At 41.3% G+C, this 9619-nt stretch overlaps 30 non-coding genes across 30 annotated transcripts; all 30 read left to right on the plus strand.

The window, feature by feature from the left end:
• The first annotated feature begins 85 nt into the window (after nucleotides 1-85).
• TRNAV-CAC (transfer RNA valine (anticodon CAC)) lies at nucleotides 86-158 on the plus strand. Its single transcript has one exon. It is a non-coding gene; the product is annotated as a tRNA-Val (tRNA).
• A 415-nt stretch (nucleotides 159-573) lies between these two features.
• On the plus strand, nucleotides 574-646 carry TRNAV-UAC (transfer RNA valine (anticodon UAC)). Its single transcript has one exon. It is a non-coding gene; the product is annotated as a tRNA-Val (tRNA).
• A 224-nt stretch (nucleotides 647-870) lies between these two features.
• TRNAV-AAC (transfer RNA valine (anticodon AAC)) lies at nucleotides 871-943 on the plus strand. The gene has a single exon. It is a non-coding gene; the product is annotated as a tRNA-Val (tRNA).
• An 86-nt stretch (nucleotides 944-1029) lies between these two features.
• On the plus strand, nucleotides 1030-1102 carry TRNAV-CAC (transfer RNA valine (anticodon CAC)). Its single transcript has one exon. It is a non-coding gene; the product is annotated as a tRNA-Val (tRNA).
• Nucleotides 1103-1518: 416 nt separating this feature from the next.
• On the plus strand, nucleotides 1519-1591 carry TRNAV-UAC (transfer RNA valine (anticodon UAC)). The gene has a single exon. It is a non-coding gene; the product is annotated as a tRNA-Val (tRNA).
• Nucleotides 1592-1815: 224 nt separating this feature from the next.
• TRNAV-CAC (transfer RNA valine (anticodon CAC)) lies at nucleotides 1816-1888 on the plus strand. Its single transcript has one exon. It is a non-coding gene; the product is annotated as a tRNA-Val (tRNA).
• Nucleotides 1889-1974: 86 nt separating this feature from the next.
• On the plus strand, nucleotides 1975-2047 carry TRNAV-CAC (transfer RNA valine (anticodon CAC)). Its single transcript has one exon. It is a non-coding gene; the product is annotated as a tRNA-Val (tRNA).
• Nucleotides 2048-2461: 414 nt separating this feature from the next.
• On the plus strand, nucleotides 2462-2534 carry TRNAV-UAC (transfer RNA valine (anticodon UAC)). The gene has a single exon. It is a non-coding gene; the product is annotated as a tRNA-Val (tRNA).
• Nucleotides 2535-2758: 224 nt separating this feature from the next.
• On the plus strand, nucleotides 2759-2831 carry TRNAV-AAC (transfer RNA valine (anticodon AAC)). Its single transcript has one exon. It is a non-coding gene; the product is annotated as a tRNA-Val (tRNA).
• An 86-nt stretch (nucleotides 2832-2917) lies between these two features.
• On the plus strand, nucleotides 2918-2990 carry TRNAV-CAC (transfer RNA valine (anticodon CAC)). The gene has a single exon. It is a non-coding gene; the product is annotated as a tRNA-Val (tRNA).
• A 415-nt stretch (nucleotides 2991-3405) lies between these two features.
• Nucleotides 3406-3478, plus strand: TRNAV-UAC (transfer RNA valine (anticodon UAC)). The gene has a single exon. It is a non-coding gene; the product is annotated as a tRNA-Val (tRNA).
• A 224-nt stretch (nucleotides 3479-3702) lies between these two features.
• On the plus strand, nucleotides 3703-3775 carry TRNAV-AAC (transfer RNA valine (anticodon AAC)). Its single transcript has one exon. It is a non-coding gene; the product is annotated as a tRNA-Val (tRNA).
• Nucleotides 3776-3861: 86 nt separating this feature from the next.
• TRNAV-CAC (transfer RNA valine (anticodon CAC)) lies at nucleotides 3862-3934 on the plus strand. The gene has a single exon. It is a non-coding gene; the product is annotated as a tRNA-Val (tRNA).
• A 415-nt stretch (nucleotides 3935-4349) lies between these two features.
• On the plus strand, nucleotides 4350-4422 carry TRNAV-UAC (transfer RNA valine (anticodon UAC)). Its single transcript has one exon. It is a non-coding gene; the product is annotated as a tRNA-Val (tRNA).
• A 224-nt stretch (nucleotides 4423-4646) lies between these two features.
• On the plus strand, nucleotides 4647-4719 carry TRNAV-AAC (transfer RNA valine (anticodon AAC)). The gene has a single exon. It is a non-coding gene; the product is annotated as a tRNA-Val (tRNA).
• An 86-nt stretch (nucleotides 4720-4805) lies between these two features.
• TRNAV-CAC (transfer RNA valine (anticodon CAC)) lies at nucleotides 4806-4878 on the plus strand. Its single transcript has one exon. It is a non-coding gene; the product is annotated as a tRNA-Val (tRNA).
• A 415-nt stretch (nucleotides 4879-5293) lies between these two features.
• TRNAV-UAC (transfer RNA valine (anticodon UAC)) lies at nucleotides 5294-5366 on the plus strand. The gene has a single exon. It is a non-coding gene; the product is annotated as a tRNA-Val (tRNA).
• Nucleotides 5367-5590: 224 nt separating this feature from the next.
• Nucleotides 5591-5663, plus strand: TRNAV-AAC (transfer RNA valine (anticodon AAC)). The gene has a single exon. It is a non-coding gene; the product is annotated as a tRNA-Val (tRNA).
• An 86-nt stretch (nucleotides 5664-5749) lies between these two features.
• On the plus strand, nucleotides 5750-5822 carry TRNAV-CAC (transfer RNA valine (anticodon CAC)). The gene has a single exon. It is a non-coding gene; the product is annotated as a tRNA-Val (tRNA).
• A 416-nt stretch (nucleotides 5823-6238) lies between these two features.
• TRNAV-UAC (transfer RNA valine (anticodon UAC)) lies at nucleotides 6239-6311 on the plus strand. Its single transcript has one exon. It is a non-coding gene; the product is annotated as a tRNA-Val (tRNA).
• A 224-nt stretch (nucleotides 6312-6535) lies between these two features.
• On the plus strand, nucleotides 6536-6608 carry TRNAV-AAC (transfer RNA valine (anticodon AAC)). The gene has a single exon. It is a non-coding gene; the product is annotated as a tRNA-Val (tRNA).
• Nucleotides 6609-6694: 86 nt separating this feature from the next.
• On the plus strand, nucleotides 6695-6767 carry TRNAV-CAC (transfer RNA valine (anticodon CAC)). Its single transcript has one exon. It is a non-coding gene; the product is annotated as a tRNA-Val (tRNA).
• Nucleotides 6768-7182: 415 nt separating this feature from the next.
• On the plus strand, nucleotides 7183-7255 carry TRNAV-UAC (transfer RNA valine (anticodon UAC)). The gene has a single exon. It is a non-coding gene; the product is annotated as a tRNA-Val (tRNA).
• Nucleotides 7256-7479: 224 nt separating this feature from the next.
• On the plus strand, nucleotides 7480-7552 carry TRNAV-AAC (transfer RNA valine (anticodon AAC)). The gene has a single exon. It is a non-coding gene; the product is annotated as a tRNA-Val (tRNA).
• Nucleotides 7553-7638: 86 nt separating this feature from the next.
• On the plus strand, nucleotides 7639-7711 carry TRNAV-CAC (transfer RNA valine (anticodon CAC)). The gene has a single exon. It is a non-coding gene; the product is annotated as a tRNA-Val (tRNA).
• A 415-nt stretch (nucleotides 7712-8126) lies between these two features.
• TRNAV-UAC (transfer RNA valine (anticodon UAC)) lies at nucleotides 8127-8199 on the plus strand. Its single transcript has one exon. It is a non-coding gene; the product is annotated as a tRNA-Val (tRNA).
• A 224-nt stretch (nucleotides 8200-8423) lies between these two features.
• On the plus strand, nucleotides 8424-8496 carry TRNAV-AAC (transfer RNA valine (anticodon AAC)). Its single transcript has one exon. It is a non-coding gene; the product is annotated as a tRNA-Val (tRNA).
• A 574-nt stretch (nucleotides 8497-9070) lies between these two features.
• TRNAV-UAC (transfer RNA valine (anticodon UAC)) lies at nucleotides 9071-9143 on the plus strand. Its single transcript has one exon. It is a non-coding gene; the product is annotated as a tRNA-Val (tRNA).
• A 224-nt stretch (nucleotides 9144-9367) lies between these two features.
• On the plus strand, nucleotides 9368-9440 carry TRNAV-AAC (transfer RNA valine (anticodon AAC)). Its single transcript has one exon. It is a non-coding gene; the product is annotated as a tRNA-Val (tRNA).
• An 86-nt stretch (nucleotides 9441-9526) lies between these two features.
• TRNAV-CAC (transfer RNA valine (anticodon CAC)) lies at nucleotides 9527-9599 on the plus strand. Its single transcript has one exon. It is a non-coding gene; the product is annotated as a tRNA-Val (tRNA).
• The last annotated feature ends 20 nt before the right edge of the window (nucleotides 9600-9619 follow it).

Genomic DNA, 9619 nt, shown 5'->3' on the forward strand with positions numbered 1-9619 from the left:
AATTTTATTGTTTGCTATCAAAGCGTTTGCCTTTCGGTCCTTGATCTTGATTGCATGCCGTGACCACAGAAGCTTTTTCAGTCTAGTTTCTGTAGTGTAGCGGTTATCACGTTCGCCTCACACGCGAAAGGTCCCCGGTTCGATACCGGGCAGAAACATGTGATTTATTCTTTATTTCCAAATGCAAGATTATATTGTTGGTTTGAGCAGCATTTTTTTCACCACTACGATTTCTACGTCAGTTTGCTTTTGACAACAGTGTGTGGTTTTGACAGTTGATAGGTTATCACAATTCAAGTAACACCTGAGAGTTTTAGGGTGCAAAACTAGGCATCTACGTGCTTTTTCTCTTTCTTTTTGGCTTTTGGACAAAGGCATGAGAATGCTTTATCCAAAATGTTTTTTTCCATGCAAATCCAGCTCAGCTACGTTTAAACCAGAATCACGTTAGCCTGACAAGTGAAAAGTTCCCTCATTGAAAGATGCAAGTTTTGCTTTTCAGATGATGCCATTACTCTGTTTCCACTTTTGCTCTTGATTGCTTGACGTGAACATTTCACTCCTTTTCATGAAGTTTCTGTAGTGTAGTGGTTATCACGTTCGCTTTACACGCGAAAGGTCCCTGGTTCGACACCGGGCAGAAACATGTGTTTGTGAGCATTTTTTCTCACACAAGGCTATACTGTTGGTTTGGGCAGCATGATTTTCACCCATTTGATTCACAATGGCCTGACAAATGAACGCATGTTCCCTGGTTGAAAAATGCCCTTTGTCCTGTTTTTAAACATTGAGGTAAACTTGTTGGCTTTGGGTGGATGATTTTGTTCAATTGCATTTAGGTATGTGTGAATGTCTTTGGTAGTACCGTGAGTTTCTGTAGTGTAGCGGTTATCACGTTCGCCTAACACGCGAAAGGTCCCCAGTTCGAAACTGGGCAGAAACATAATTTTATTGTTTGCTATCAAAGCGTTTGCCTTTCGGTCCTTGATCTTGATTGCATGCCGTGAACACAGAAACTTTTTCCGTCGAGTTTCTGTAGTGTAGCGGTTATCACGTTCGCCTCACACGCGAAAGGTCCCCGGTTCGATACCGGGCAGAAACATGTGATTTATTCTTTATTTCCAAATGCAAGATTATATTGTTGGTTTGAGCAGCATTTTTTTTCACCGCTACGATTTCTACGTGAGTTTGCTTTTGACAACAGTGTGTGGTTTTGACAGTTGATAGGTTATCACAATTCAAGAAACACCTGAGAGTTTTAGGGTGCAAAACTAGGCATCTACGTGCTTTTTCTCTTTCTTTTTGGCTTTTGGACAAAGGCATGAGAATGCTTTATCCAAAATGTTTTTTTCCATGCAAATCCAGCTCAGCTACGTTTAAACCAGAATCACGTTAGCCTGACAAGTGAAAAGTTCCCTCATTGAAAGATGCAAGTTTTGCTTTTCAGATGATGCCATTACTCTGTTTCCACTTTTGCACTTGATTGCTTGACGTGAACATTTCACTCCCTTTCATGAAGTTTCTGTAGTGTAGTGGTTATCACGTTCGCTTTACACGCGAAAGGTCCCTGGTTTGACACCGGGCAGAAACATGTGTTTGTGAGCATTTTTTCTCACACAAGGCTATACTGTTGGTTTGGGCAGCATGATTTTCACCCATTTGATTCACAATGGCCTGACAAATGAACGCATGTTCCCTGGTTGAAAAATGCCCTTTGTCCTGTTTTTAAACATTGAGGTAAACCTGTTGGCTTTGGGTGGATGATTTTGTTCAATTGCATTTAGGTATGTGTGAATGTCTTTGGTAGTACAGTGAGTTTCTGTAGTGTAGCGGTTATCACGTTCGCCTCACACGCAAAAGGTCCCCAGTTCGAAACTGGGCAGAAACATAATTTTATTGTTTGCTATCAAAGCGTTTGCCTTTCGGTCCTTGATCTTGATTGCGTGCCGTGACCACAGAAGCTTTTTCAGTCTAGTTTCTGTAGTGTAGCGGTTATCACGTTCGCCTCACACGCGAAAGGTCCCCGGTTCGATACCGGGCAGAAACATGTGATCTATTCTTTATTTCCAAATGCAAGATTATATTGTTGGTTTGAGCAGCATTTTTTTCACCACTACGATTTCTACGTGAGTTTGCTTTTGACAACAGTGTGTGGTTTTGACAGTTGATGGGTTATCACAATTCAAGTAACACCTGAGAGTTTTAGGGTGCAAAACTAGGCATCTACGTGCTTTTTCTCTTTCTTTTTGGCTTTTGGACAAAGGCATGAGAATGCTTTATCCAAAATGTTTTTTCCATGCAAATCCAGCTCAGCTACGTTTAAACCAGAATCACGTTAGCCTGACAAGTGAAAAGTTCCCTCATTGAAAGATGCAAGTTTTGCTTTTCAGATGATGCCATTACTCTGTTTCCACTTTTGCTCTTGATTGCTTGACGTGAACATTTCACTCCTTTTCATGAAGTTTCTGTAGTGTAGTGGTTATCACGTTCGCTTTACACGCGAAAGGTCCCTGGTTTGACACCGGGCAGAAACATGTGTTTGTGAGCATTTTTTCTCACACAAGGCTATACTGTTGGTTTGGGCAGCATGATTTTCACCCATTTGATTCACAATGGCCTGACAAATGAACGCATGTTCCCTGGTTGAAAAATGCCCTTTGTCCTGTTTTTAAACATTGAGGTAAACTTGTTGGCTTTGGGTGGATGATTTTGTTCAATTGCATTTAGGTATGTGTGAATGTCTTTGGTAGTACCGTGAGTTTCTGTAGTGTAGCGGTTATCACGTTCGCCTAACACGCGAAAGGTCCCCAGTTCGAAACTGGGCAGAAACATAATTTTATTGTTTGCTATCAAAGCGTTTGCCTTTCGGTCCTTGATCTTGATTGCATGCCGTGACCACAGAAGCTTTTTCAGTCTAGTTTCTGTAGTGTAGCGGTTATCACGTTCGCCTCACACGCGAAAGGTCCCCGGTTCGATACCGGGCAGAAACATGTGATTTATTCTTTATTTCCAAATGCAAGATTATATTGTTGGTTTGAGCAGCATTTTTTTCACCACTACGATTTCTACGTCAGTTTGCTTTTGACAACAGTGTGTGGTTTTGACAGTTGATAGGTTATCACAATTCAAGTAACACCTGAGAGTTTTAGGGTGCAAAACTAGGCATCTACGTGCTTTTTCTCTTTCTTTTTGGCTTTTGGACAAAGGCATGAGAATGCTTTATCCAAAATGTTTTTTTCCATGCAAATCCAGCTCAGCTACGTTTAAACCAGAATCACGTTAGCCTGACAAGTGAAAAGTTCCCTCATTGAAAGATGCAAGTTTTGCTTTTCAGATGATGCCATTACTCTGTTTCCACTTTTGCTCTTGATTGCTTGACGTGAACATTTCACTCCTTTTCATGAAGTTTCTGTAGTGTAGTGGTTATCACGTTCGCTTTACACGCGAAAGGTCCCTGGTTCGACACCGGGCAGAAACATGTGTTTGTGAGCATTTTTTCTCACACAAGGCTATACTGTTGGTTTGGGCAGCATGATTTTCACCCATTTGATTCACAATGGCCTGACAAATGAACGCATGTTCCCTGGTTGAAAAATGCCCTTTGTCCTGTTTTTAAACATTGAGGTAAACTTGTTGGCTTTGGGTGGATGATTTTGTTCAATTGCATTTAGGTATGTGTGAATGTCTTTGGTAGTACCGTGAGTTTCTGTAGTGTAGCGGTTATCACGTTCGCCTAACACGCGAAAGGTCCCCAGTTCGAAACTGGGCAGAAACATAATTTTATTGTTTGCTATCAAAGTGTTTGCCTTTCGGTCCTTGATCTTGATTGCATGCCGTGAACACAGAAACTTTTTCCGTCGAGTTTCTGTAGTGTAGCGGTTATCACGTTCGCCTCACACGCGAAAGGTCCCCGGTTCGATACCGGGCAGAAACATGTGATTTATTCTTTATTTCCAAATGCAAGATTATATTGTTGGTTTGAGCAGCATTTTTTTCACCGCTACGATTTCTACGTGAGTTTGCTTTTGACAATAGTGTGTGGTTTTGACAGTTGATAGGTTATCACAATTCAAGTAACACCTGAGAGTTTTAGGGTGCAAAACTAGGCATCTACGTGCTTTTTCTCTTTCTTTTTGGCTTTTGGACAAAGGCATGAGAATGCTTTATCCAAAATGTTTTTTTCCATGCAAATCCAGCTCAGCTACGTTTAAACCAGAATCACGTTAGCCTGACAAGTGAAAAGTTCCCTCATTGAAAGATGCAAGTTTTGCTTTTCAGATGATGCCATTACTCTGTTTCCACTTTTGCACTTGATTGCTTGACGTGAACATTTCACTCCCTTTCATGAAGTTTCTGTAGTGTAGTGGTTATCACGTTCGCTTTACACGCGAAAGGTCCCTGGTTTGACACCGGGCAGAAACATGTGTTTGTGAGCATTTTTTCTCACACAAGGCTATACTGTTGGTTTGGGCAGCATGATTTTCACCCATTTGATTCACAATGGCCTGACAAATGAACGCATGTTCCCTGGTTGAAAAATGCCCTTTGTCCTGTTTTTAAACATTGAGGTAAACTTGTTGGCTTTGGGTGGATGATTTTGTTCAATTGCATTTAGGTATGTGTGAATGTCTTTGGTAGTACAGTGAGTTTCTGTAGTGTAGCGGTTATCACGTTCGCCTAACACGCGAAAGGTCCCCAGTTCGAAACTGGGCAGAAACATAATTTTATTGTTTGCTATCAAAGCGTTTGCCTTTCGGTCCTTGATCTTGATTGCATGCCGTGACCACAGAAGCTTTTTCAGTCTAGTTTCTGTAGTGTAGCGGTTATCACGTTCGCCTCACACGCGAAAGGTCCCCGGTTCGATACCGGGCAGAAACATGTGATTTATTCTTTATTTCCAAATGCAAGATTATATTGTTGGTTTGAGCAGCATTTTTTTCACCACTACGATTTCTACGTGAGTTTGCTTTTGACAACAGTGTGTGGTTTTGACAGTTGATAGGTTATCACAATTCAAGTAACACCTGAGAGTTTTAGGGTGCAAAACTAGGCATCTACGTGCTTTTTCTCTTTCTTTTTGGCTTTTGGACAAAGGCATGAGAATGCTTTATCCAAAATGTTTTTTTCCATGCAAATCCAGCTCAGCTACGTTTAAACCAGAATCACGTTAGCCTGACAAGTGAAAAGTTCCCTCATTGAAAGATGCAAGTTTTGCTTTTCAGATGATGCCATTACTCTGTTTCCACTTTTGCTCTTGATTGCTTGACGTGAACATTTCACTCCTTTTCATGAAGTTTCTGTAGTCTAGTGGTTATCACGTTCGCTTTACACGCGAAAGGTCCCTGGTTCGACACCGGGCAGAAACATGTGTTTGTGAGCATTTTTTCTCACACAAGGCTATACTGTTGGTTTGGGCAGCATGATTTTCACCCATTTGATTCACAATGGCCTGACAAATGAACGCATGTTCCCTGGTTGAAAAATGCCCTTTGTCCTGTTTTTAAACATTGAGGTAAACTTGTTGGCTTTGGGTGGATGATTTTGTTCAATTGCATTTAGGTATGTGTGAATGTCTTTGGTAGTACTGTGAGTTTCTGTAGTGTAGCGGTTATCACGTTCGCCTAACACGCGAAAGGTCCCCAGTTCGAAACTGGGCAGAAACATAATTTTATTGTTTGCTATCAAAGCGTTTGCCTTTCGGTCCTTGATCTTGATTGCATGCCGTGAACACAGAAACTTTTTCCGTCTAGTTTCTGTAGTGTAGCGGTTATCACGTTCGCCTCACACGCGAAAGGTCCCCGGTTCGATACCGGGCAGAAACATGTGATTTATTCTTTATTTCCAAATGCAAGATTATATTGTTGGTTTGAGCAGCATTTTTTTTCACCGCTACGATTTCTACGTGAGTTTGCTTTTGACAACAGTGTGTGGTTTTGACAGTTGATAGGTTATCACAATTCAAGTAACACCTGAGAGTTTTAGGGTGCAAAACTAGGCATCTACGTGCTTTTTCTCTTTCTTTTTGGCTTTTGGACAAAGGCATGAGAATGCTTTATCCAAAATGTTTTTTTCCATGCAAATCCAGCTCAGCTACGTTTAAACCAGAATCACGTTAGCCTGACAAGTGAAAAGTTCCCTCATTGAAAGATGCAAGTTTTGCTTTTCAGATGATGCCATTACTCGGTTTCCACTTTTGCACTTGATTGCTTGACGTGAACATTTCACTCCTTTTCATGAAGTTTCTGTAGTGTAGTGGTTATCACGTTCGCTTTACACGCGAAAGGTCCCTGGTTCGACACTGGGCAGAAACATGTGTTTGTGAGCATTTTTTCTCACACAAGGCTATACTGTTGGTTTGGGCAGCATGATTTTCACCCATTTGATTCACAATGGCCTGACAAATGAACGCATGTTCCCTGGTTGAAAAATGCCCTTTGTCCTGTTTTTAAACATTGAGGTAAACTTGTTGGCTTTGGGTGGATGATTTTGTTCAATTGCATTTAGGTATGTGTGAATGTCTTTGGTAGTACCGTGAGTTTCTGTAGTGTAGCAGTTATCACGTTCGCCTAACACGCGAAAGATCCCCAGTTCGAAACTGGGCAGAAACATAATTTTATTGTTTGCTATCAAAGCGTTTGCCTTACGGTCCTTGATCTTGATTGCATGCCGTGACCACAGAAGCTTTTTCCGTCTTGTTTCTGTAGTGTAGCGGTTATCACGTTCGCCTCACACGCGAAAGGTCCCCGGTTCGATACCGGGCAGAAACATGTGATTTATTCTTTATTTCCAAATGCAAGATTATATTGTTGGTTTGAGCAGCATTTTTTTCACCGCTACGATTTCTACGTGAGTTTGCTTTTGACAACAGTGTGTGGTTTTGACAGTTGATAGGTTATCACAATTCAAGTAACACCTGAGAGTTTTAGGGTGCAAAACTAGGCATCTACGTGCTTTTTCTCTTTCTTTTTGGCTTTTGGACAAAGGCATGAGAATGCTTTATCCAAAATGTTTTTTTCCATGCAAATCCAGCTCAGCTACGTTTAAACCAGAATCACGTTAGCCTGACAAGTGAAAAGTTCCCTCATTGAAAGATGCAAGTTTTGCTTTTCAGATGATGCCATTACTCTGTTTCCACTTTTGCTCTTGATTGCTTGACGTGAACATTTCACTCCCTTTCATGAAGTTTCTGTAGTGTAGTGGTTATCACGTTCGCTTTACACGCGAAAGGTCCCTGGTTTGACACCGGGCAGAAACATGTGTTTGTGAGCATTTTTTCTCACACAAGGCTATACTGTTGGTTTGGGCAGCATGATTTTCACCCATTTGATTCACAATGGCCTGACAAATGAACGCATGTTCCCTGGTTGAAAAATGCCCTTTGTCCTGTTTTTAAACATTGAGGTAAACCTGTTGGCTTTGGGTGGATGATTTTGTTCAATTGCATTTAGGTATGTGTGAATGTCTTTGGTAGTACAGTGATTTTCTGTAGTGTAGCGGTTATCACGTTCGCCTAACACGCGAAAGGTCCCCAGTTCGAAACTGGGCAGAAACATAATTTTATTGTTTGCTATCAAAGCGTTTGCCTTTCGGTCCTTGATCTTGATTGCGTGCCGTGACCACAGAAGCTTTTTCAGTCTAGTTTCTGTAGTGTAGCGGTTATCACGTTTGCCTCACACGCGAAAGGTCCCCGGTTCGATACCGGGCAGAAACATGTGATTTATTCTTTATTTCCAAATGCAAGATTATATTGTTTGTTTGAGCAGCATTTTTTTCACCAATACGATTTCTACGTGAGTTTGCTTTTGACAACAGTGTGTGGTTTTGACAGTTGATAGGTTATCACAATTCAAGTAACACCTGAGAGTTTTAGGGTGCAAAACTAGGCATCTACGTGTTTTTTCTCTTTCTTTTTGGCTTTTGGACAAAGGCATGAGAATGCTTTATCCAAAATGTTTTTTTCCATGCAAATCCAGCTCAGCTACGTTTAAACCAGAATCACGTTAGCCTGACAAGTGAAAAGTTCCCTCATTGAAAGATGCAAGTTTTGCTTTTCAGATGATGCCATTACTCTGTTTCCACTTTTGCTCTTGATTGCTTGACGTGAACATTTCACTCCTTTTCATGAAGTTTCTGTAGTGTAGTGGTTATCACGTTCGCTTTACACGCGAAAGGTCCCTGGTTCGACACCGGGCAGAAACATGTGTTTGTGAGCATTTTTTCTCACACAAGGCTATACTGTTGGTTTGGGCAGCATGATTTTCACCCATTTGATTCACAATGGCCTGACAAATGAACGCATGTTCCCTGGTTGAAAAATGCCCTTTGTCTTGTTTTTAAACATTGAGGTGAACCTGTTGGCTTTGGGTGGATGATTTTGTTCAATTGCATTTAGGTATGTGTGAATGTCTTTGGTAGTACCGTGAGTTTCTGTAGTGTAGTGGTTATCATGTTCGCCTAACATGCGAAAGGTCCCCAGTTCAAAACTGGGCAGAAAAATAATTTTATTGTTTGCTATCAAAGCGTTTGCCTTTTGGTCCTTGATCTTGATTGCATGCCGTGACCACAGAAGCTTTTTCCGTCTACTTTCTGTATTGTAGCGGTTATCACGTTCGCCTCTCACGCGAAAAGTCCCCGGTTCGATACCGGGCAGAAACATGTGATTTATTCTTTATTTCCAAATGCAAGATTATATTGTTGGTTTGAGCAGCATTTTTTTCACCGCTACGATTTCTACGTGAGTTTGCTTTTGACAACAGTGTGTGGTTTTGACAGTTGATAGGTTATCACAATTCAAGTAACACCTGAGAGTTTTAGGGTGCAAAACTAGGCATCTACGTGCTTTTTCTCTTTCTTTTTGGCTTTTGGACAAAGGCATGAGAATGCTTTGTCCAAAATGTTTTTTTCCATGCAAATCCAGCTCAGCTACGTTTAAACCAGAATCACGTTAGCCTGACAAGTGAAAAGTTCCCTCATTGAAAGATGCAAGTTTTGCTTTTCAGATGATGCCATTACTCTGTTTCCACTTTTGCTCTTGATTGCTTGACGTGAACATTTTACTCCTTTTCATGAAGTTTCTGTAGTGTAGTGGTTATCACGTTCGCTTTACACGCGAAAGGTCCCTGGTTCGACACCGGGCAGAAACATGTGTTTGTGAGCATTTTTTCTCACACAAGGCTATACTGTTGGTTTGGGCAGCATGATTTTCACCCATTTGATTCACAATGGCCTGACAAATGAACGCATGTTCCCTGGTTGAAAAATGCCCTTTGTCCTGTTTTTAAACATTGAGGTGAACCTGTTGGCTTTGGGTGGATGATTTTGTTCAATTGCATTTAGGTATGTGTGAATGTCTTTGGTAGTACCGTGAGTTTCTGTAGTGTAGCAGTTATCACGTTCGCCTAACACGCGAAAGATCCCCAGTTCGAAACTGGGCAGAAACATAATTTTATTGTTTGCTATCAAAGCGTTTGCCTTACGGTCCTTGATCTTGATTGCATGCCGTGACCACAGAAGCTTTTTCCGTCTTGTTTCTGTAGTGTAGCGGTTATCACGTTCGCCTCACACGCGAAAGGTCCCCGGTTCGATACCGGGCAGAAACATGTGATTTATTCTTTATTTC

This window comes from Phyllobates terribilis, unplaced genomic scaffold (assembly GCF_046119375.1).
Source record: "Phyllobates terribilis strain yellow unplaced genomic scaffold, ASM4611937v1 Scaffold_3__8_contigs__length_932513732, whole genome shotgun sequence".
Classification (NCBI taxonomy): domain Eukaryota; kingdom Metazoa; phylum Chordata; class Amphibia; order Anura; family Dendrobatidae; genus Phyllobates; species Phyllobates terribilis.